Below are 23,794 nucleotides of genomic sequence, written 5' to 3' on the forward strand. Positions count from 1 at the left end.
GGCATAGTATGATCATGATAATCTTTAAAATCATTCTGACTTTTCTTTCAACTAAGCACAATGATAGTCCTCAGTAAAAATAAGTGAAAAAGTACATGTGAGAAGCCTATGTAGTAGTTATGTGCAAATGGAATAGAGGTGTCCAATTGAGATCAATGATTGATTAAAGTATAATGAAAAACCTCTTAAAAGCTAGTTTTATCAAGTTAATAACCTGCAGGCAATCTAAATTACTTTGATCAAGTTAATAACCTGTAGGAAATCTAAAAATGAAGGTTGAGCAGTATATATAATAAGGGCATCGACATCTACAAGGGAGTGTCACTGTGCATTTCTTCAAAATGAGATAGCACAACATATATCCTTCCTTATTATAACTAGAAGGTGATTTGAGAGAATAATACAAACCATCGCTTTCTCCCTTATGCAAATATGCAATAATTGACATGGACATCCAGAGTCCCGTGTACACGTACAAGCTGTTTCACGTGAACACAATGAGGATAGTGATTTTCATCACTAAAAACCACTAGGGAAGGTTTCCTAGTCACGACATCCATGCAAATAAGGGAATAGTTCACAAAAAATTCATGCCATCAAAGCACCCATGTCAACACCATTTAATGATAAATCCACCAGTGTGAATTGCAAAGAATGTGTCATGAATTCAGAGTAACCCCCAAGGTGGTGAATACTTGGTGTGAGCAAAAGCTAGAGCCTCAAGTGATACATTTGATCAAAAGGTTGGACAAGATGAATTGTAAATGAGTGATGCTTAACATGCATGGAACATTTTCTGCTAGAATAAAAAAAAGTCAATCCCTTGAAGATTTTGATTTCAGTATAAAATCATGAATCACATGTGCCACAGGATCGAGATTTATCACCCGAGCCCATAAGAATGTTGCAAATGTCTTGATGAGAGACGTTATCTTTTCCATGAGCATGGGTTCAAAATGTGTCAATTCGGATTTGAAGGAGTGGGGTTGATACACCTGCATATGCTGCTAGTCATACCAATGTAATTGTAATTACATATTACCAAGTTCTAGCTTTCGTCCATGATGAATAATTGAACCACAGAGTAATGAAGTAGAACACTGATACTACAATTACATCTCATGATTTTGAAGCTTGTACAATGATATTTGACAATGACACCCGACGCATGAAAACTCATGATAATAATCAATAATTTCAATTATGTATCAAGGATGGAACTGCACTGAATCTTCGAAGATAATGAAAGAAGTTTCCCTTGCACTTACAGAAAGGCCTGCATAGGGGTGTCATAATAGGTGAAGTTCTTCATTGGGCAGATGGCTACCATTTGAATATCTGACTTTATGAAAGTTTGCCCTGACAAGGGATTCAGATCTTCTACAACACACTACACAGCATATGAAGAAAATAGCATTTGATGGGCAATGTAGCACTCAAGGAAGACTTTATGTAAAATATATGCAATGTGCGTGTATCTATGATGGTTTCCATATGATGATCAGGTGTTGATGGCAAAAAATAGTAAATGGGGTCTTAAATAATTTAATATGAAAGTCTTTAAGAAGATTGAAAGCAAAGGCTCGAAGTCGTGATGGTAATAGCAACCCTGCCATGCTACATATGCTAAGGAGCACACACACCAGTATTAGAAGCCACGGGTTCCCCCTCACAGCATAAAACCATCATTGATGAATGTTAATGCAAAATTAACATCTGAAGATATGGGCTTTCACAGTGAGGAAGATGTGCCAGACGTTCTTAAAGATCCTAACTTGTTTGACAAAATAATCATCGATGACAGTTGTCTCCTATTAAAAGAATTTCACTCTAAAGGTTTCCTGAGGATGAATAGGAAATAAATATATTACATATTCATATTTGAGAATATGAATATATTATATATTGTGCCAAGATATATTTCCACATGCCCGAGGCCTCCATTCAGAATAGAAAAAGAGGGATGTTAAAAGGAGAATTTTTTCTCCCAAGAATCGGTTACTCAAAACAGAATGAGAACCAACATCAGAAAGGATAAAAGGGGGCAGAAAATGAGAGCAAGGGGTTCCACTTTTTCTTCTGGCAGCTACAAACTATGTGTTGTTAGTAGGGAGAGATTTTTCAGTTCTGAGGGAAGAGAATGCAGACTTTGGAGCTGTAGTAGAACAGAGCTTTACTTGCTAGACTTTGTGTTAGTGATTAAAGAGGAATTTGATTTTGAAATGTAATGTAGGGGAGATGGTTTTCATTTTCTAATGCATGTGTAATAGGATCTGTATAGTCTTTTACATATTAAAGAAGGGATGTTTGAAAGATATCTGCAAAATTAGAACTTTGAGTAATGTAGTTTTCTTTCCACTGATGGTTATGTTGTTGTAACTTTCAGTTTTCTTTAAGTGCATCAGATGTGCTATTTTCTGAATGCATTTGATATCAAGATCTTTTGGAAGCTTTGATTCGCCTTTTCTTAGAAGAATTGAAATTGTTCTTTTGACCTTTTTCCTTTGTAATGCAGTGTATGGCAGATTAACTTTATGTAATCTATTTTATTTTGTTTCCTTTCTTTTTAGTTCTTAGGTTTCGCTTCTATTCTGTGTTTATGGATAGATGCTTGTCATCCTTTCATGCTTTTTGGTTAAAAGTACCTATAATTAATTCATTGAAAAATCTTGCATGGGGAGTTGTACTAGATAAAAATTCAGAGGAGGGTTATCAATCTCATGATAACCTATCCAATTGTTGGTGTTAGTTTGTCCTTTCACTTGGGCATTCGGGGTTAGGTTTGCACGTATTTTCTTGGAGGACAATTTGTTCACTAATAGGTTTTTGGTGACTTTACTAGGGACTTTTGAAGTGAAGATTTAAGTGCCTAACATTTGCTTCCTCAATTTTATAATTATCTCTGTGTGCAGGAGATTGGCGACTCTATATAAAGACCATGCCAGACACGGAAGTCATGAGCAAACAAAGGCCAGATCCTATTCTCTTAGAGCTTTGTCAAATTGATGATAAAGTGTTACAGGATTTTATGGACAGTTTCAGAAAAAATATTTCCAAAGGTATCTGAAAAAATCTAAGTTTTGAAGATGATACAAGTTCTTGGCTGCTATGGAAAGGCCTCTGCGAAAGATTTCATAAACTGAAACACTTGCAAAACCTCAAAGAAGAAGTGGCTCGATTAAAGGAGCATTTGAAAGAAAATGATGATGGACCTCCCATTATTTTAGTCTCAGCCATGTATCTTAATCTCCTTGTCATGAGTGATCAAGAAGTATAGCCAGAGTTACTCCAGCCTCATGCTAATCTAGTTTCAACAGATGAAAATATATGTGCCAACAATGGAGCAAGGGTAAGCAATAATGATGAAATCTTACCTCAAGATTTTTCTTCATCCCATGTAGAAAGTTTTTCAGTAAAAGACCATGGTGATCATTCTTTGCTTCATGATTCTATTGGAATGTTGTCTAGTGATGCTTTACCTATAAATGAATCTTTTAATGTCATGAGAAATTGTGAAAACATTAGCTCTTTGAATGAGAATGCTGGAAGAGATCATGTCCTTGAAACTTTTCATTTTGAAGATTTTTTAGTTGCAAGCCTTGTAGATGATGCTGATTTTAATGGAGGTATATTCAAATCTTTTTCTCCACATCTTGAGAGTTTCAATTTTAACTATGTTGATAGTCTCCCTATTTTAGAAGTTCCTATTGATGAGGAACTAGACATCTTGCCTCCAAATTTTCAATCTTTTACCTTTGATATTGATCATCTTTCTTTGAAAAGTCTTCTTGATGAAAGAATCCAAAATAACATACAATCTGAAAATGAACTTCCTATCATTATAAAGAATGAAGATGATTCCTTGTGCTTGCAAACCAGTGACGAGTCCTTGCAAAAAAAAATTTCATTTGATGATGAAATATGTAACTATGACAACGTGAAAGTGCATGAAGAGAAGTTTCTTTTCCATGATAAAGATACTGAAATTAATAATCAGTTTTAAAACTTCCCAGCTGAAGCATGGAAAGGAATGTCACTTGATCAACAAGAAGAAACCATTGTCAAATTCTTGTTATATCTTTAGCTGAAAGATTTCTCTCAAAATAGTCCTTTTGATGATGACTCATTCTTTCATAGAGACAAGAAAAAGATACCTCTAGATGAAGACACCTTTGCTGAATTTCTTGTTCAGATAGAAAAATATGAAGCTAACCTTCAATCTAGCAGTGATTCAGCATATGCGTTAAAGAATGCAATTCATGATGAAGAAGAGGAGGTCATAAACACATTTTTGTCATCACTCAATCTGGGTTACTTCAATAATATCTCAAGTACCTATTTTTATCAGTTTCAGAATGAAACATTTCTTGATATCTTTCCTCTTCATCCATCTATGCATAGTGTTACTGATTGGGATTGTGGAAGAAAAGCTGAAAATTTTGATGACATTTTGGGAAGAGAAAAGAATAGAATTCATGGCTTGTTTGATGATATCTGGTTCCTTGAAAGAAATAGAGAAAACATATATCCAAGGATTGATCCTATGTTGAATGAGGCATCATTATGGCTGCAAAATGATCATGACCATACACTAAAGTTCAATCTGCATGACAATGTTCTTGAGGATTACATATCATCTTTTGGTAAGGATTTTTCATATCATGTCCTTTAGCTTGAGGTGGAATCAAATTTTTCTAGCATGAAGAATCCATTTTTAGGTGGAGATGAATATTATGATGATTTGTGGCTATTTGAAAAAGAAGGTTGGATCAACATATGCATGCACGCAGTTAGTTTGAAGTTTGGCATTGAAAGAGTCATTAGCACGCTATGGTTTGAAGCTGTTCCAATGAGTCATGACTTGCTGCTCTAGAAAGGATGCTACTTCTCCTAGCTGGTAAATGGATATGCATGATTCCTTTCTTTTCTTCTGGTTCTCATGGTAGGTTCTCTTCCTACCTTTGTATATATTTTGTAAATAAGTTTTGTTGTGCGTAGTGTAGTTGGAATAATATGCAAGCCTCATGCTTGCTGGTAGTTTAGGTGTTTGTTATTGGTTTTGTTGGTGTTGCCCTACTCCCCTCCACCCTCTCTACAAGTAGGTCCCGGTCTTCTCTTCTTGTTGACTCTATTTTCCCATGGATAAGGCACTATTCTTTTCCTAGAGATTGCTGGAGTTCTCTGATTTCGTATCAAAATTAGTCCCACAGCTAGAGCCCCTGTTAGTACCCAATGTTGACATAGTTTTAAAACTTTTAGTTTTACCTTTTGAATGTCTTTGAAGTACTTTGAACTCAGTTCAAAGTAGTTCAAAGTGGTTTGATAGTTCAAAGTGGTTCAAACAGTTCAATTTTCTAGACTTGTTGGTTTAAATTGGCATAACAGACATGTTTGGAGGATAGTTATCAGTAGTGTAAGTTTAGAGATCTAGTTTTTCAATTCATGAATTCAAAGGCTTAGTTCAAGAGGTTCAAGAATGCAAACACTAAAGCAAAATTCAAAATCCATGTTTAGTCCAATACCCAGATTCACACTCAGTTCATAATGCATGTTCATATCAACAGTTTAAAAGGTTCAATAAATCAGTGGTTCTATACAAATGTATTCAGAGGATTGTGTTCAGAGTGTGGATTATTCTTTGAAGGTTTGTAGGTTCAAATTTTTAGAATATGATGTTTTACAAGATTTGGAGTTCATCATCTTACAAGTAATCTGAAAGACCCAAGCAAGGCTAACTTCTTGATCCCAGTTAGTTAAAGTGGAATGTAACCTTATAGTCCTATCATAAAATATTGATGAATAAAATGAGAGATCAGTTTTCCATTTGGGGTTATATTACTTTGATCAAGTTAATAACATGCAGGAAATCTAAAAATGAAGGTTGAGCAGTATATATAATAAGGGCATTGACATCTCCAAGGGAGTGTAACTGTGCATTTCTTCAAAATGAGATAGCACAACATATATCCTTCCTTATTATAACTAGAAGGTGATTTGAGAGAATAATACAAACCACGGCTTTCTCCCTTATGCAAATATGCAATAATTGACATGGACATCCAGAGTCCCATGTACACGTACAAGCTTTTTCACGTGAACACAATGAGGACAGTGATTTTCATCACTAAAAACCACTAGGGAAGGTTTCCTAGTCATGGCATCCATGCAAATAAGGGAATAGTTCACAAAAAATCCATGCCATCAAAGCACCCATGTCAATGCCATTTAATGATAAATCCACCAGTGTGAATTGTAGAGAATGTGTCGTAAATTCAAAGTAACCCCCAAGTGGTGAATACTTGGTGTGAGCAAAAGCTAGAGCCTCAGGTGATACATTTGATCAAAAGGTTGGACAAGATGAATTGTAAATGAGTGACGCTTAACATGCATGGAACATTTGCTGCTAGAATTAAAAAAAAGTCAATCCCTTGAAGATTTTGATTTCAGTATAAAATCATGAATCACATGTGCCACAGGATCGAAATTTATCACCTGGGCCCATAAGAATGTTGCAAATGTCTTGATGAGAGACATTATCTTTGCCATGAGCATGGGTTCAAAATGTGTCAATTCGGATTTGAAGGAGTCAGGTTGATACACCTGCATATGTTGCTAGTCATACCAGTGTAATTGTAATTACATATTACCAAGTTCTAGCTTCCATCCATGATGAATAATTGAACCACAAAGTAATGAAGTAGAACACCGATACTACAATTACATCTCATGATTTTGAAGCTTGCACAGTGATATTCGACAATGACACCCGATGCATGAAAACTCATGATAATAATCAATAATTTCAATTAATTATCTATCAAGGATGCAACCACACTAAATCTTTGAATATAATGAAAGAAGTTTCCCTTGCGCTTACAGAAAGGCCTGCACGGGGTGTCATAATAGGTGAAGTTCTTTGTTGGGCAGATGGCTACCATTTGAATATCTGACTTTATGAAAGTTTGCCTTAACAAGGGATTCAGATCTTCTACAACACACTACACAACATATGAAGAAAATAGCATTTGATGGGCAACGTAGCACTCAAGGAAGACTTTATGTAAAATATATGCAATGTGCATGTATCTATGATGGTTGCCATATGATGATCGGGTGTTGGTGGCGAAAAATAGTAAATGGGGTCTTAAATAATTTAATATGAAATTCTTTAAGAAGATTGAAAGCAAAGGTTCGAAGTCATAATGGTAATAGCAACCCCTCCATGCTACATATGCTAAGGAGCGCACACACCAGTATTAGAAGCCACGAGTTCCCCCTCACAGCATAAAACCATCATCAATGAATGTTAATGCAGAATTAACATCTGAAGATATGGCCTTTCACAGTGAGGAAGATGTGCCAGACATTCTTGAAGATCCTAACTTGTTTGACAAAATAACCATTGATGACAAGTGTCTCCTATTAAAAGAATTTCACTCTAAAGGTTTCCTGAGGATTAATAGGAAATAAATATATTAATTATTCATATTTGAGAATATGAATATATTATATATTGTGCCAAGATATATTTCCACATACCCAAGGCCTCCATTCATAATAGAAAAAGAGGGATGTTAAAAGGAGAATTTTTTCTCCCAAGAATCAGTTACTTGAAATAGAGTGAGAACCGACATCAGAAAGGTTAAAAGGGGGCAGCAAATGAGGGCAAGGGGTTTCACTTTTTCTTCTAGTAGCTACAGACTGTGTGCTATTAGCAGGGAGAGATTTTTTAGTTCTAAGGGTAGAGAATGTAGACTTTGGAGCTATAGCAGAATAGAACTTTACTTGCTAGACTTTGTGTTAGTGATTAAAGAGGAATTTGATTTTGAAATGTAATGTAGGGGAGATGGTTTTCATTTTCTAATGCATGTGTAATAGGATCTGTGTAGTCTTTTACATTTTAAAGAAGGGAGGTTTGAAAGATATCTATAAAATTAGAACTTTGAGTCTATGTAGTTTTCTTTCCACTGATGGTTATGTTGCTGTAACTTTCAGTTTTCTTTAAGTGCATCAGATGTGCTATTTTCTGAACGCATTTGATATCAGGATCTTCTGGAAGCTTTGATTCGTCTTTTCTGAGGAGAATGGAAATTGTTCTTTTGACCTTTGTCTTTTGTAATGCAGTGTATGATAGATTAACTTTGTGTAATCTATTTTATTCTATTTCCTTTCTTTTTAGTTCTTAGGTTTCACGTTTATTCTGTGTTTACAGATAGATTCTTGTCATCCTTTCGTGCTTTCTGGTTAAAAGTACATATAATTAATTCATTGAAAAATCTTGAACGGGGAGCTATACCCGATAAAAATTTAGAGGAGGGTTATCAATCTCATGATAACCTATCCAACTGTTGGTGTTAGTTTTTCCTTTCACTTGGGCATTCGGAGTTAGGTTTGCACATATTTTCTTGGAGGACAATATGTTCACTAATAGATTTGTAGGCTGATTTATGGGCAGCTGGCAATAAAAATTGAATAACGTTCAAACTATGAAGAGTTAGAACATTAGACTTGTTTCAAAATGAACTAAATAAAATTCCCCAACTTTTAGATCCACGGATACATCTCCAATCATCCATACTAGGGTCTACAACACGTGTTTATGCAAGAAAAAATGCTAATTTTATTGCGTTCAATGCCAAAATTACATATCTGTCCTATCACCCACATATAAGGGCTTATATAGGATGATCCTAATAGTTATATGAGTGGTTTTAACCAACTAGACATTTGGGAGAGGAATTTACAAATTTTAGCAACTTTTTAAGAAGTTGCTGAAAGTTGCTTTGACAACTTTTAGAGCAATTTTTCCATATTTTGCAATTTTGCATATCTAGTGACCAAAATTGGTCCTAACCTTATTTTTATGATCCTTAAAGGATGTTAACATGAAAAACATGAAAAAAATTTAAAACATGGAAATAACTATGCCTCGGATCATTAATGACCAATAGTCAGACAAGGGCTTATAAAATACCAATCTTGTAACTATGGCCTTACAATGAGATCCAATGTTAAATCTATTATTCCTAAGCATGACTAAATGCCACAAGGACCTTAGTTTGAAATCTATATGGTGATTATTGAAGGTAGAGTGGGTTCTCCTACACCACAAATGAGCTATTGGCCCTATAAATCTGGGTGGAGGCCTAATTAGGGGCTCTTCTTGTAGCCCTTTTGTGAAGAAATCCTTAAATAAGGTACAAACCCATTGTTGTTATCCATTCAAGAATAGTAAAAGTGTTCTAATAACATCTTAGGAAATCATATAAACCTTGGTTGGACTAGGGAGTTCTATGGTACCCTAGTAGACCTATAAAACCTTTGGAGGGATATTGTTCCTAGAAGTGTAAGGGAGTGATGTTGCAAGTTTGGATCAGTTAACCTGGTGAGGAGGTTGGGCAAGGTTAGTGGATGTTCTAAGTAGAAAGAGATCCTATAGACCACATAGGTGTACATAAAATACTAAGATCCATATATATTATACAAGGTTGCATGGGGACGGGGGTACTTGGGGTACTTAGGGTACGGGTATGGGTCAAGTACAGGTACAACTATTTTTTATAATAGGGGATGGGGGTACTTGGGTATGTAAAACTTTATTTTTAATTATACTTTTATATTTATAGAAAACCTGAAGTTATGAGTCATGACAATGATTTTTCAAATCAAGAATAGTGATAAAGTTTGCAAATGTAATGTATTGTTTTCAGTTTTAGATTTGCTATATGTTTGTAATAATAATTTATGATAAATGTTTAAATGCATAAAATAGAAGGTAGGCTTTAAACACGAACAAGAAGATCATAAATCATATGAAAATGACATAGTGCAAATGATAAATTTTTGGCTTTAACACTGATAAAGTTTATTGCTAATCAATATTGTATCAAAAATTCAAACTGATTAGGTATAAAATAAAGCTTGATAAACAAATAATAGAGAAGGAAAACTTTAAACATGAACAAGATCATAAATCATATGACGATGACATATTGGAAATGATAAACTTATGCTTAAAAAATGATAAAGTTTATTGTTAATCAATATTCTATCAAAGTTTCAAACTGATTAGGTATTGAATTAAGCTTGATAAGCAATGAGTTGATACACAAACAAAAAACTAAAAAAAATAATCCAAAATCTCAATCAAGGTCCTTACCTATGATGCTCTCTACCAAGTACTCGGTACTTGGGTACATGGGTACGAGTACCAGGGGTGTGGGTACAAGTACCCATGCAACCTCATAATGTATTATGATAACCAATAATGTCATTCATGAAGGAACATATAATATATTATGATAAGCAATAATGTCATGCATGAATGAACATATAATATATTATGTTAACCAATAATGTCATACATGAAGGAACATATAATATATTATGATAACCATTAATGTCATACATGAACAAAAATATCATATATTAACCAATAATGGCATAAGTCTAATAATGTCATGCATCAAATAAATATCACACATCAAATATAAAATGTCATAAATACATCAAATGTATATCAAATATGTCCACTGACATAAAATCCAACATATATCTCAACTAATGCCTATACATGTATGTCTATCAACTATATCTTCTCCTTCCCATGAGGAGAAGGAAACAAATCTCTAGAGGTCTTCAGTTTTCATGTGGAGGGAGATGGTGGCGATGATAGGGTCTTCCTCACATGCTCGCTCCTCCTCTTATTGAGGCTCTTCTCTAACTCGAGCTGATAAAAACAAAGTATATATGAATCAATAATTATTATACATTGAAATCAAATATATGTACACACAAAATTAATTATTTTCTTACCGCCATCATATAGTCACTCTGCAAGTCCACGTCGAAGGCTCATGGACGATTGGGTGTGACAAGACCCTACAAAAATTCAATAAATATAATCACTTATAAATAATATTAGAAATTTTGATACTAACTATTATAAACAACAACTAAAATCAAGAAAGTTCTTTCATACCTTAGTCAATGGCTGTGAACTAGCCATAGCTACAGCCACTCCATAATCGACAAACTACCAAAGATGAGGAGGAGTCTCAGGTGTCAAGAGCTACATGTCATACAATACATGTTAGATGTAACATGAAACATGAAACAAATATAATCAAATGAATTAAATTAACATGAAACACATGTACCTCTACGAAGCTTGTATCACATCTAGGCTCAAAGTCCATGGTGAATGTTGACGGCCCTATAGAGAACTAATGCACATGCATAATTTTTTTTTTTAAATCCTTCATATGATTACTTAATAAATATATGTATTAATTTAAATGATTAAATTGATACATACCTATGGACTCATCGATGGGATGAAAAATAGGACCAAGGGATTACTACTAGGGTTGTCAACACTCTGACCCTAAATTTGAACAATGCCAATATATGCTAATTAATTAGTCATTCATTATACATATGAAATGTGATCAAATTAGTAAATTATAATTGTAATTTATCTGTGTGTCAATGCCAAATGTCTCATTCAGGAACTGATCAGTCACTAGCCCATCAAATGCACCATCTCTAGCATGAGTGCCAAATGTCCATAAGGATTTGCATGATGTGCACATGTCACTGCAACATGCAAAAGCTTCCTCCTCAACTAATGGACTCGTGCAATGAATGAGGGTCTGCGTTAAAGCACTAATAATCCCTAGAGTGTTGACCTCTACATGTTCCTTCACAACTGAAGGAATAGTCACATGCTCACCCTATGGCTTGACCACAGGTGCCCTAACTACATTAGGGTCACAACGTACCCTCGACCTCTCAAATGATGACCCCCCACCTCTACCTTGAGAGTCTAATATATCAAAATAATTGAGAATCTCCCCAAGGACAAACTAGCAACACAATTTCCTTAAGAAATACATTGGGACCTCATGATTATTGCAAGGGGCATCAAAAACCATCCACCATCTATCCCAAAAATTATTCCTAATACCATCGTGTATGCACCAATGGATGGGGAACCATTTAGTTGTCTCTCTAACAATATCTTATTCATCGGGCTTTCTAAATAATGCATAAATTCTCCCTTTTGGTATATCTTTTTTTTAACATCTTGATATGATAACTTATTTGCATAATATCTTTTTTGTTCATACCTCTTAAGCCACCAAATTTCCAACTGGCCACTAATAGAACCTACATGGGTCTTAATCGACTTAAGGGAGGATGTTAATTAAGCTCTCATTGGATTAGCCACAAGCTTTCAACCTACCAATGAGTGCTTCTAATTCATTTTTTCCTCTTTCTATTTCATTTATTATGTTTTCTTGTGTGCCAGGAGGAGATCTTGCAATTGGTTCAGGTTGTGGAATTTGTTGTTCTTGTTGTGGAGGGTTTTGGTTTGGATCTTGTTGAGGGTTTTGGTTTTGATCTTCTTGGGGATTTGTCAGTTCATTATTCATATTTCCTAATAAGAAATCAATTGAAATATAAATAAATAAACAAATTTAAAGAAAATTTGAAAAAAACCTACAAAAAAATATAAAAAACATATAAAACAATGGAAAAAGAAAATTAGATAACATACGATGTGCTTGTGATCTCAAACTTCGACGGCGAGGAGGCATATTGGCAAGACAGATGGATAAAACCTTCTATTCTTTCAATCTGTGTATGCACTATGAGGAGGAAAAGAAGGAAAATAGAGGAAAAATGAATGTGTTGTGGGTATGCAACCCATTTATAATAATTTGATTTTTTATATAGCGCGTGCACACTATAGCACCTATGCGTTATTGAAAATTAGAAAAAATTAAAAAGATGTCACTTTTTTGGCACCACAACTTGGTGCACTTACCCAACATAAAGTTAACAATAGAATGGGTCAGTGTAGTAATCTATCAAAGACCCCTAAATTGAAAGGTGTAACTCCCTTATGAGTGCAAGATATGCAATGAATTTTTCTTTTGGGTTTTGGGGGGTATGCTCTTAGCTAGAGAGCAGAAGAGGCAAAAACAAAGTTGCTAAAAACTTTAAACAACCTAGGAAAAGAAGGGGGGCTATCTCACAATATGAAATCTACTCAAACTAACAATGTAGAGAAATGGAAACATGTCGGACTAACTACAACAACAAAAAGAAAAGAAAGATAGTGAGGTAAATAATTCCTAGATTACAAAATCAACCAATATTTTGACAATACCTAGATTGTCTATTCCTCAACTACTCCCACACCATTTTCCAACTTCCTTATGCAAATAACTAAACTAAACACATAGACTATGATGAAAAAAAGACATGCTTATGTTGAAGAGACTAAAGCATATAATCTATTGAACAAAGTAAATAAAGCTAAGCTCATTCACATTCATTCAACTTTCAACATTAACACATTTATTCCACAAAACTCCACTTAAACTAAATGAGAAAAAAAAATTAAAATGAATTCAGAGTCTCACGAAGTAGTACCAACTACTTAGGTTTTCCCAAAGTAAATTTTTCCAATCGTATTTACATCTTAAAATATTACATTTATAGGCCTTCTCAAAATGGTCAGTTATATTGGATGATTGCTCAATAGAGCATCTCTAAACAAAACAATCTAAAAATAGGACAAGCTCTAATCATTGTCCATTATAGATATTTAGCAAAGTGCCAAGAATGGCAAAAAAAAGAAGAAAGAGGGGAAGAATGAAAGATGTCTGGAGAAGCATTAGAATCATCATGCCTTATTAGAAGTAACTAATTTGGATCTATATTATTTCATAGCTTCGATTACTTTGTCTAGCTCTTCAACACCTAGAATTAGGATATTGTCAACTCTGATCATTCAGTAACTATGCATTTTTGTAAGTTCATCAATTCTAGCTATTAGGATTAAACTATAGATAGAAATAACAATTACATGCAAATATAACCAATATCAAAAAATAATAGATCACATAGAAAAAAACACAAGATACCAAGATTTAGTGTGGTTCACCCAATCCCTGGGCTATGTCCAACAAATAGCAAGTCCAATATTATTATGACCTAGTGATTACAACCTAATTACAATCCATAATCCCTTACAGCTCAATACCACTACAAGAACCAATTTTTGCATCACAACAATGAAACAATCCCTAACTCTAAGCCCTTTTATACAAGTATTTTTACTGCTTTAGGGTCATAATTAATAATTACATTAAAACCAAAAATCCTAATAAAATTAATGAAGTATGTATAGTACTTTCCTAATCAGTCACCACAAACTAACAATCTCCCACTTGGGGACTGATCAGACTCCACACTAGACAACAATCTCCCACTTGGAGACTGGTCCTGTAGCAATATCGCTACCACATGGGGCTCCCACTAGATCAAACCACCCTAGACTTTGTTGCTTTGTTATTCCTATTTAGTTAGGAAGACCAACTAAAGCTGAAGAGGAATTCAACTTCTCCCTTGTCACTACCTTTCTAGACATATCCATTGGATTGGTGTCTATGTGTATCATATCCAGCTTTAACTTTCCATCATCCAAAATTAACTGAATGAAATGCTATGGCAGCTATATGTGTTTGTTCTTTGAATGCAGAGTGAAATTCTTTGCAAGATGAATGGCACTTTGACTATCTATAAAAAAATAATTACCCTTCTAAGGTTGTTCCAATTCTTCCAAGAAGAACTAAGGCCACATCATCTCCTTGGCTGCCTCTATAGCAGCAACATACTCTGCCTCTATAGTGGATAAAGCATTAACCTTCTGTAACCTAGAATTCCAACTCATGGCTGCCCCACCAATTGCAAAGACATAACCTATTGTAATTTCTTGGTATCAATATCTTCTACCAAATCTAAGTCGATATAGCCCTATAAATCAGTAGTAGAGCCCTTAAAGTGTAAACACGTATTGTATGTTCCTCTCAAATATTTGAGAATCCATTTGACTGCATTCCAATGCTCAATTCTTGGATGACTCATATACCTGCTAACAACTCCCACAACATGTGCAATATCTGGCCTTGTACATACCATAGCATACATCAATCTTCCTATAGATGAAGCATAGGGTACCTTGGACATCTTATCCTCCTCTTCTTGTGTCTTGGGACACATCTCCTTAGTCAACTTCAAATGACTAGGTAAAGTTTGCTAACAACTTTAGCATTCTCTATAAAGAAATGTTGCAACACCTTCTCAACATAATTAGCCTAAGATAGCATCGATTTTCTATTCTTCCTATCTCTAAAAATCTTCATACCAAGAATTTTTTTTGCTGCCCCCAAATCCTTCATAGCAAATGCATGTGCTAACTAGTGTTCCTTAATCTGATCCATGTTAGACCCAGCTACAAGCATATCATCAACATATAAAGATAAAATAATGTAGCTATCATCATCCAACCTCTTAAAGTAAACACAATAATCTGAATGAAACCTACTATATCCATGTTCATGCATAAAATTGTAAAATTTCAAATACCATTGCCGAGGTGCTTGCTTCAAGCCATATAAACTTTTCTTCAATCTGTACACTAAATTTTCCTTACCTTTGACCTCAAATCCCTTTGGTTGAGCCATATATATATATATATATATATATATATATATATATATATATATATATATATATATATATATATATATATATATATATATATATATATATATATATATATATATATATATATATATATATATATATATATATATATATATATATATTTCCAAATCACCATGAAGGAAGGTTGTTTTAACATCAAGCTACTCTAAATGCAAATCTTTAGTAGTCACAATACTTAAAACAATACGAATAGAACTCATCTTAACAATAGGAGAAAATATCTCATCAAAATCAATGACTTTTTTTTGTGCAAATCCTTTTACAACTAACTTGGCTTTAAATCTTTTCTTACATCTATCCTCTTCTTTAAACCTATAAACCCACTTATTCTATAAAGCCCTTTTACCTACAAGCGATTTGCATAAATCCCAAGTTTTATTTTTCAGCAAAGATTCCATTTCTTCTTTCATTGTAGACTCCCACTAAATCTTAGTATCCACCTACATAGCTTCATCATAACATTTAGGTTCATTAGTATCAGTAAGTAAAAAAGAATACAAAGAGGGAGAAGATCTTTTTGGAGGTCTACTCATCCTTGCTAACCATCTAACATTCACTAGTGTGTGTGGTATTTTTTGTTGCAGTTGTTGCACATCATGAGGAATGGCTAGAACATCATCTTTTGGAGCATCATTCAACACTACATAATCATCTTCTTTCTTCTCATGTTGCTGCAACAAATATTTGTACAACACTTTCTCATTGAATATGACATCCTTGCTTCTTACAATTTTATGATTTTCAAAATCTCGAAGCCTATAACCAAATTCATTAATTCCATATCAAAGAAATACACATTTCTTTGACTTAGCTTCTACCTTAGTTCTATTTTTAGAATCTATATGAGAAAATGCTTCACAATCGAAGGTTTTGAGAAAAGAATAACTCACCTTCTTACTAGTCCATGCTTCCTCTGGAATACCACAACCCAAAAGAGTAGAGGGGCCTCTATTAATCAAATTTATAGTAGTATTAATAGCCTCCACCCACATGTGTAAAGGAAACCCAACATGCAACCTCATGCTCTTTGCACACTCCATTATAGTCTTGTTCATGCATTCAGCCTCTCCATTTTCTTATGGAGTTCTTGGAATAATTTTCTATTCTATGAATACCATTAGTGGAGAAATAATATTCAAATTCATGATTAAAATACTCATCGCCATTATCCAATCTAAGACATTTTAATTTCTTACCAGTCTCATTTTCAACCAAGCATTTCCATTTTTTAAAAGTATGAAATACACCATATTTTTGTATAAGGAAATAAATACACACTTTTCTAGTTGCATCATCAATAAATGTAACATAATAATGAGAGCCACCAAGGGAAGATACCTGAATCAGTCCCCATACATTAGTATGCACAAGTTTTAATTTCTCCTTTTTATTTTCCTTCCCAATCTTCATAAAACTCACTCTCTTTTGTTTTCCATACACACAACTTTCAAAAAAATCTATATTAACACATTTCAAAATGATAAAACTTTCTTTGAATGAAGTATTGTCATACCTTTCTCACTCATGTGCCCAAGTCTATTGTTCCATAGTGTTGTATCAAAATTTAGAGCAACTATTTGTTCCCCCTACTCAACTCCAACAATTATTCTTGAACATTCATTTTTCTTTGAAAAAATTAAAGTGGAAGGAACAATATGACCTATACAAAGATATAAGGTGCCTACTTTCACACCTTTTGCTACTATAAGGGAACTTTTGAAACCTTCCAATTTTTATCATTAAAAGTAACTACACAACCCTCATCACCAAGTTGCCCTACTAAAATTAAATGCCTACTTAGCCTTGGAACATGTCTTACCTCATGTAGTAGCCAATGGTTCCCATTCTACAACTTAATCTTAACTTTTCCCTTTCCAACAATCTGACAGGGTTCATTATCCCCCAAATAAACAAGTCCAAAATCCTCTTGGACATAGTCAATGAAATAACCTCTATGAGGTGTAGCATGAAATGAAGCACCAAAATCTAAAACCCATGAATCATCAACACTTTCTAAAGACAAAAGCAAAGCATCCTCTTTGGATTTGTTACTTACCACATTTGCCTCCTTGTCTCCATCTAGTTTATCTCTTTTATTTTTCTTTTGAGTCCAGCAATGTTTCTTTTTATGCCCTTGTTTCCCATATTACCTGCTATCATTTGATCTTCTCGATTGAGACCTCTTCCACTTTGACTTTTCTCTTGATTTCCCATTTTTAAAATTACTTCCTCTCTCAGTCGTCCTACCTCTACTTTGTGTGTTCAAACCACTTCTCGATGTAGATCCACCCAAGGTTTTCCTATGAGTTTCCTCACTTAAAATAGCACCAATCACATCATCATATTTTAGGGTACTAGATCTAGGAATAGAATTACTCACAACCATTACCAAGCCATTCTAGCTTTTAGTTAAAGAACACAAAAATCAAGAGAGACCTAATTTATTCATCAAAATTGATACCCATAGAAGATATTTGACTAGTAATAGTATTAAACTCATTTAAACAATCTACAAAAGATCTACCTTCTATCATTTTCATATTAAATAAACACTTCATGAGAAATACTCTATTTGAAGCAGAGGGTTTTTTGTATAGTTTCTCTAGGGTTTGCATCAACTCTTCTATTGTCTTCACTTTTGTAATATTAAACGTGATCTAATTTCCAGGATCTAGGACTATTATAGAGAATATTAACCAATTACATAAAGTTAATTTTAAAGCTTAATAAATAAAATTAACATAATTGTAGATAAGAAAAATATAGAATGAAATGATAGAAAGAGAGATAGAGAGACAACACATTTGATTTCGGAGTTCGTCTGGTTAGGACTACGTCGCTGGGTCCAGCTCCAATAAGAGGACTAATCCGATTAACTCCAATAAATCAATTACTAGTGATTTGAAATAATTACCTTCAAGAACATTCAACAATATTCTCTAATGTGCAAGAATAATCACCATGTCTCCAAAAATCATAGTCTCCTCATCATCTAGCTATTCAAAATAATTTCCATGCCTTCAAAATGGCCCCTCACCCCTCTTTTATACAAAAAACTGTATAATAATAGGGCAAAACAAAATTTTGCATTTTTAGGCCTTACAATAGTTCTTTCTTCAAAATAAGGCTTAGTCCTATTTTAGAAATTTGTCCTCATATCCTTTTGAGGGTTAGTTTTTAACAAAGGCCCTTAATTAAGAAGCTTGGTAATTTGAAACAAACTTAAAACAAACACTGCTCACATGGATGTGAGCACACACACTAGCGCAATGGTCAAAATCTTTTTGTTAGGCCACACCGGTCAGGATTCAAACCCTGCCGGCAACCTTTTGTCCCAACATCAGTGGTAGCTCATCTTTAAATATAAAATTTGTTATAAATGTTACAAAGACTGCCAATGGTGCAATAGCCATCGGTTGGACTTTAGAAGCCAATGGTTGTGAGTTCAACTGCTAGCACTGCTGTTAATGTTATTATATATATATATATATATAAATACTTTTAAATTTATTTATTTTTCCACCTTATCATCTCAAACTTTGATCGAACATATCTTTCACATACGAGCTCTATTTTTAACAAAATGAATGCCACTGAAAAGCTCTCGATGAGGTCTTCAATTTGAAATCCATTGTTGACCACTTTTGAGATGATTATTTTTCCACCTTTTGATGACCTCTATACCTAGTTTGACCAAACTTTAACTGGCCATAACTTTTGTGTATAGACTTTTTTTTTGCCCATTTGAATTGTGTTGGGTCCAAAATTTTGAGAACTTTAACTTGATGTTGATTATTGGAGTTTTGGAGATACTTCAGTTTTGATGAAAATATCTCCTGGATCAAAATACCACCGATGGTGCTAGGAATAATCAAATGCTTCTAAGTGCCTTTTTGTCTAAAAGATCTCAGTCATCATTTGACATAGATCCCTAATTCTTGGTTTTGCCTTCCAACAACTTCCATAAATCCTTCTAATAAAGATAGTCTTCCATTTGCATCTTCCATAACTAAAAGTTTTTTCCATTAAACTTTTCAACCCTCAGCTTACCCTTGTTTTCCATTTCTCCCACCCAACCATGAGACTCCCACTCAACTGTGAGACTTTCTTACAAAGGATAACTAAAAGAAAAACATCACTCTGATACCACTTGTTAGGATTAAACCACAAATAAAAATAAAAATTACATGCAAATATAACCAATATCACAAAATAAGAGATCACATAGAAAAGAACATAAGACACCAAGATTTAACATGGTTCACCCAATCCTTGGGCTACATCCACCAAACAAAAAGTCCAATATTATTACAATCCAATGATTACAACCTGATTACAATCTGTAATCACTTATAGCTCAATACTACCACAAGAATCAATTTTCACATCACAACAATGAAACAAACCCTAACCATAAGCCTTTTTATACAAGCATTTTTACCACTTTAGGGTTATTCTTTTATATGAAGTGTGTATAGAACTTTTTTGATCAGTCACCAGAAACTAACATTGGCCACACTCAATTAGAACTTCTCCATTTCTCTTTTAATGACCACATCCACTGCTGATAGTTCCTGGATCTTGGCCACTTGAAAGTTGAGTGGGTCAATGGCTTCATCAATAAATGCCAAGAATTTGGACTTCATTCTTTTGATGTCCACCAACTTTCCATTAGTAGACACAATGGACTCTATATGCAAGATCTTTAAATATTGAAATAACTTGTTAATCATCTTTTGCACTAGGTTGTGCACATCCTTGTGTTCATTTGCAGATCTCATAGATTTTTCTGTTACAAAATATAAGGATTTCTTCTAGTGAAATAGTGACTCTTGACTAGTCTTTAGAATCCCATGAGCAATGACCACATTAGTCTTCGTATCTATCACTTCCTATAGAAGGGCCAATTTCTCTATCATATTTTTCATTGCCCTTGGTATGGTTTTTTGATCATCTGGGGTAGCTTCTTTGATCTTGTGAGCATCTAGTACCAAGCTCCCTAGATTCTCAACTAGTGGGGGACCCTAGGCCTTTATCTAATCTACCCATGCTCAGCCTACATGCCTAAATTGTCTCTCTTGTTGTAGCTTGAGTAGTAAGTTATTATTTTCTTCTACATTTGGGTCAAATTTACTAGAAGAAGTACTCCCAAGTGTAGACTTTATGTATTCTACTAGCTCTCTATTGGAGGCCTTCAATATCTCCTTCCATGCTCTTAGCTCCTCTAATTTGTCCTCAATCTTCCCATTGGTTGTCTTCCACATATTCACCATGGAATCATGAACTAAAAGACTAAGATCCAATGTTCTAATTTTAAATTCATCTATTGAGAGCTTTTGAAATCTTCCCTCTTTCTGAGGCTTTGTAATCTCAACTAGCATATTGCCAGTTGTCGAATCGGTAGATAATGTAGTGATTGTCTTTTGCTTCTTAGTCTTCTTTGTTGGCTGAGAGGAGGTGACTTGTGTGATCAACTCTTTTGATGGGGTTGCGTCCTTGTATCTCCTCTTCTTCATATCAATGATCTCATCAACCCAAGACTCTATAGAGAGCACATTGATAATAGATTGTAGTGCATATGGGTCAAATAGCTTCCTCAGAATCAATGGAGTTGGCTTTATCTAGGAAGCAATAGTGAAGGCAGCTATCTTGGTTATCAAAAGCGCTAATGTATCCCCTTGGTGAGATGATTCCTATTCCTAGCCATCCATGGGATTTGTATCACTATCCAAATTGATGACTTGAATAGGGGAGGATGGCTTAGCCACTAATTTCTCTTGTGCCTTCCCCTTGTCCTTGTCATCTTCCTTCTCTCTCGTCTTCCCAATGTTAGGAAGAGGGCTAGCTCCATATGTGGGAGTATGTGGCACATTCATTTTTGGAGGCTAGCACTAGTAAATTTGAACTCAAATTTTGACAAATTTTGGTCAAAATTTGGACCAAGTAGTTCATGGCAATTCTTCTCGATGAAATTTTGACCAACTTGTAGGTTGGTCAAAATTTTGACAAATACATTCATCAAAAAAAATTTCTCTGCTAACTTTGATTTGCCATTTTTGGTCAAAATTTTGACCAAATATTGGTCAAAAAATGTCAAGAAATGGTTGAAATTTTGACCAATTCTTGGTCAAAAACTTTCAAGAATTAGTCAAAATTTCCACCAATGTTTGGTCAAAAACTTTCAAGAATTGGTCAAAATTTCTACCAATTCTTGGTAGAAAACTATTAGGAATTGGTCAAAATTTCCACTAGTGTTTGGTCAAAAATGTTCAAGAATTGGTGGAAATTTTAACCAATTCTTGGTGGAAATCCATGAGGAGATGGTAAATTTTTTTACCAAACTAAGTTGTTTTAAAAAAAAATAGAGCAGGTGAATCCCCCAATGAATGCCTACTCGTGGACTCTCTCTTAGATCATATGGAATATAATGGTTATGGAGATATGTTTTTGAAATTAAAAGCAACCAAAAACAAGGGGGTCGGCCCTTAACAGTCAAAAGGATGGTAACCAACACATTACCAACCAGTAACAAAAATAGACAAAAAGAATAGGAGTACTAGCAGTCAGAGAAAAAAACAAAAATCCAGAGAGCTAGAACCAAAAAGGAACCCTAGCAACTAACCAAAGTCCAACAAGGCACCTAGGCCTTATAAAAACTTAAATATAGTTGATAACCAGAAAAACCATAACTGCCATAACAGTATATAAAGTCTTTGGATCCTTGGACCCCATAACTGAACAGAATTAAAAAAAGACTTAGATTTCTTTTTTCCCTTTTCCTCTTGCATGAAGAAGAATCTGGGCCCAGTCATCGGAAAGGAACTTAAAGAGTAATTTGTTGTCCTCCATGTCCAAGCTAGCTTCCTCCTTCTCCTATGCCAGCAATTGGAGAGTAGTTGCACCATCATGAGTAACTTTAAGTCTAAACTTGGAGAAGGTGAAAAACCCCTCCTCCAAAGCTTTGACCCTTTCCTCCAGGTTCATAGAATTCTCCTCCACTATCATAGTCTCCTCTTTATGCTCCTTGACCTTCTTAGCAACAACCTCCTTCATTTTGTCCTTGTGGTTTATCTTGTAGCACCTGTGGGTTAGAAGAAATCTTTGAATTTTCCTTAACAAGGGAAGAAATGGTAATTAGGGAATTATCTTTTTTGCTTGTCTCATCACAAAAAGTAAAGATTTTAAATGAGAAGCTAGCTGAAACATGGGTTGTCTCAGTATTCCTTTCTTTTCCATCCGACACTTGAGTTTGAGTGTCATCCATCAAAATGTTCCCAGAATTGAAACTTTTTTCCCCCTCCTCATTACAATCATCCTTTTTAGATTTGGAAATACTTTCCTCCTCCCTTTTGTCACTATTATTATCTGAGCTATCTTCTTCAACTTCCTCAACAGGGTATCTGATTGACTTCTACTTACCCCTAGCCTGGGACTGAGCTAACCTACTAGACCTTCTTCTTGCTTTTCCCCCAATATCTTCACTAGAATCCTCTCCAACAACCTCAACCACCTTATCAACTTTAAATTTCTTGTTTCCCTTTTTTTCTAGGGCTATGTCAAGTTTTTTCTTTTTCTTAGTATCCTTACTAGGAGATGGCCTAGGAGTATGGATTTTCATCCTCGTATTGGAGCTCGAGGGGGAAATCCTACTATGGCGAGGGTTTTCCACAACAACCTCTCTAGGGGGACACAAAGCTAAGTGGAACTGATACAGACAGAAAATTAACCCCTAATGAATAATGGTGAAGTTTAAGCCTTTACTCTTTTTTTCCTTAATATCCTTAATCATATCCTCAAGTGAATGTAGAAGGAAAAATGGAATGGAAATGAAATCCCTATTTCTAAAGTGATTCAACAAAGGAAAATGATAGTAATAGCACACTCCAAACCTGTCTTCCAAGGTGAGATACTTCATCGGGACTAGACACACATCATCCTAGGGGTCAAGTAGCTTATCCCTTTTAAACCCTCCTCTGTAGCGAATCGGCTCCTCATTCTCCACAAAGAAGTTTTTCATGCTATCTCATTTGAGACTTTAGTGACTTTCTTCCATTTTTTTCCCTTCATTGTGAGTCCTTTTTCCATGGAAATTACCTCCTCTGTGACTTGAAAAGAAATGCCATTGATTGTAACCTTCCTATCATCCCAATTATTCACAAATTGTAACATACAATTTTCATCGTGCCTAGCCATGGACAACATATAGGGAAAA

The sequence above is a fragment of the Cupressus sempervirens genome, chromosome 11 (genome assembly GCF_028749045.1).
Source record: "Cupressus sempervirens isolate cs-2001-9-10 chromosome 11, ASM2874904v1, whole genome shotgun sequence".
Lineage (NCBI taxonomy): Eukaryota > Viridiplantae > Streptophyta > Pinopsida > Cupressales > Cupressaceae > Cupressus > Cupressus sempervirens.